Raw genomic sequence first — 3,282 nt, 5'->3', positions numbered from 1 at the left:
AAATCTGTATCTAATAGCTAATCATTTAGAAATAGATCAGCCTGATCTGTATCTAACAGCTCATCATTTAGTAATAGATCAGCCTGATCTGTATCTAACAGCTCATCATTTAGTAATAGATCAGCCTGGATACATAAAAAAATGAATACAAATCTAGAAAAAGATAACATAAACCTCTGCAATGAAATCTATAATCCATGAAATAGTTGAATCCTATACAGAACCAGAATCATATCTACCTGAGCAGATGAGGCAGTCTGAGACTTTCCCCAGCCTGATGTGATCCGGACTGTCTGTATGTTAGTGACTAAGTGTGTGGGAAGTCACGGCTGTCTTGCCTTACAAGGCTGGGTGAGGCACCGCCAGCAGCCCAACCCTTTTCCCTGCAGACTGTTCTCCAGTCGGGGAACTAGTGCCAGTCCATGCAGGCTCATCCTGCTGGAGTTAGCCTCCCCTGCAGGACTCTGATGACATATGCACAATGGAAAGAACAGAGAGAAACATTCCCACTGAAAGGATCATAAACAGCCTGGGACAGAAATGTTTGGTTGTGTTTAATATAAACAGGGACATTTTAATAGTTGTGTTTAAATTCACATTAAAACTACAGCAGAGTTTCATTATTTCAGTGATGCTGTCCACATCAGTGAGAGTAAATAAGTTACTTAATCACTATGCATGCGAACCTCCTGTAATTCCTGAGTTACTGAGGGGATGAAAACTACAAAAGGACAAGGCCCCCGTTTATCTGCCACATGGTGACATTGGTAGGTAGCAGCACTCTGAGGAATGTGTCATGCTGGTTACATAAGGCAGATTAATGAAGTATCTTTATATAACAGTTACAAGCTTGGTTACTGTTTGCAAAGCACACCAAACTGTACAAACAAAAGACGAAGGCCGAACACGCCAAATATGTTCATGTTCGTCTGTGTTTATGGGATTCCTACGCACATTTAATCCAACAACACCTGGTATTATTCATTTTTAACTCTTTGATTTTATTACTGGACAAAAAATAAGTCAGCATATCAGGATCAAAATATATACTTCTAAGAAGATTCTAAATATTATAAGAAGTAGCTTTTTTTTCAACAAAAAAAAAGTTGCGGCTCCATAAATGTTTTTTTTTTCTTTTTTCAAGAAGCAACATGCTGGTAAAAACTGTTACTCTACACCTTAACCTGCCAGGGCTGTGAATCATTTCCGAACTGCATGCCTGGTAGAAAAGAAATTACCAAATAACAATTAAACAGGCTTTTCTAGGGTGAAACAGTCAATGACTGTTGTGTGAAATGTACTCAATGAACCTGAAAGCTAACTAAAGTTACATTTTAAATTTTTCCCAAAGAGGTAATTAACCAGGAGGGAAGATAAAATTTCTCATAGCATAAAGGGGACCTGGACACTTTAATTTAGTCTAATAACTAAACCAATAAACCTAAGATTTATAAAAAAAAAACAAAAAAAACCCAGAAATGATTGAAACTATTTATGAGTTTTTCGGAAATACTTTCAAACATCAAATAGTCGTAGCACAGCTGATCATTTTATTGCGTCAATAAATCTGAAAACCTTGAATTGTTCTTTGATTTCCGTTTTAAATCTTTTAGTTTATATGATGTGAATAAATCAAATAGGACCCTGGTTAACTAAACCAGAGTAGAAACTTATCAAACCCCAATGTTTGTCTGTGCATGCCTTTCTTTTTATTAGCTGTTTATCAAATAGTGTTTTACATTAAATACACATATTTGTAGTTATAACTATAATTTAAATGGGATGTGAGGAGTGTAAACATGGCATTAAAGGATGTTTGTGGCAAAAAGAAGAAGGCGTCAAGTTTGATCTTGCTGCTGTGGAAATGCAAATACCCAGCAGAGTTAACAGTAAACAGATCAGAATCCAGTTAAGCTATTCTAATTGCTTCCTAGCATAGAAAATGATAGGTCTTTCTGTGCATGTTCTCACACTATTAGAGAAGATGCATTGGGATTGCTGTTATATGGAAGAATATGCAAAGATATTACTACTCCAGATTATGAAAGTACAGCATATCCTCCTTTTATATAAATATTCAGAGTTATCCACCTCGTTGCATCATGAACTATCAGAGCCCGGCATATTAAACATGAACTTAAAACTGCCAGTGGAGACAAATATGGTTCGTGTTCATGGAGCCTCATGCACTTCTCTCATTGAGTCAATATAAACAGATTGTCTGTTCAGTCATGTCTCTAAGATCTCTGTGGCACGCAGTATCATGACAGCACATAATGCAATCAGCTTTTGTTGTAATTTTATAAGATGTTGCGAAATGTTTAATCTTTATTATGTTTTTATTTTTGTCACAAGATTCTCAGATAATTGCGTAAGTACTTAAACGAAAGGCTGTTCCAAAAAAATATGTTTGATTGCCAACCTGATGAGGGCATATCCTTTTAACTACAGGCCTAGCAGGTCTTGACACATTCTTACTGAGTTAGACAATCTTGACGTGAGATCTAAAAGTCAAGTCAATTGTTTTTCCACAAAAGATTGACTTAATGATGTTCTGCGGGGTTGGAAACAATAAAAGCTGTATTGAAGCAATAAATAACACCCGGGGGGTGTTCTTCTTTGTCCTTTGGACTTGTTTAAATGCACCGGCTCACATGTATTTATCCGCCAAATGTGAGGCAAACATTTGCTCTGTCTGGATTCCATTGAACTTTCCACAAAAAAAGTCACAGAGAGGAAGGTTCAACACATGCATTAGGTACAGTAGAAGTTCAGTCCACTGTGATCAGGGTATTCAATTTTCTAAAGTAATCTGTTGTTTTTTTACCGCCAAAATAAGTTTTTAGAAGATCTCAAGAACTGTATTCAATTAGTTCTATCACTTTAAAAATGTTATATATTTCAAGACTCAAATAAGTATAGCTTTGCAAAAAGTTTGTAACCATTTTTGAATTAAAATGTTTGAAATGAATTGCTGCTATAGGCTTAGGCTGCTGAAGGACACAGGAACCATTTTTCATCATTCTGCTTCATTCTATCTCTCTCTTCCCATTCTGAAGTGTATGTTAGTTCAACCCCTAACTTTATGTTCTCTGTGCTTTTCTCATCATAGTAGCTTCAACTGGTCTGTTTCTATTTGGCTGTGGCACTATCCTGGAGAGAAATATCGACTGGGCCGCTGTCATCAATATCTACAATTATAGAAAACAGAGTGGGTTTGTTTTTTAGTGTTTAGTCCCATTTCTCTCCTAGATATCAGAATCAGAATCAGAATCAGAATCA

General features: G+C 36.2%; 1 protein-coding gene across 1 annotated transcript in view; it reads right to left on the bottom strand.

The window, feature by feature from the left end:
- The window catches only part of LOC107084087 (tuftelin-like), a 34,441-nt gene that overhangs the window by 22,438 nt on the left and 8,721 nt on the right, over positions 1–3,282 (bottom strand). The window lies entirely within an intron of this gene.

Source organism: Cyprinodon variegatus, unplaced genomic scaffold (genome assembly GCF_000732505.1).
Source record: "Cyprinodon variegatus isolate N-32 unplaced genomic scaffold, C_variegatus-1.0 Scaffold91, whole genome shotgun sequence".
Lineage (NCBI taxonomy): Eukaryota > Metazoa > Chordata > Actinopteri > Cyprinodontiformes > Cyprinodontidae > Cyprinodon > Cyprinodon variegatus.
This window is presented reverse-complemented; position numbering and strand designations above follow the sequence as displayed.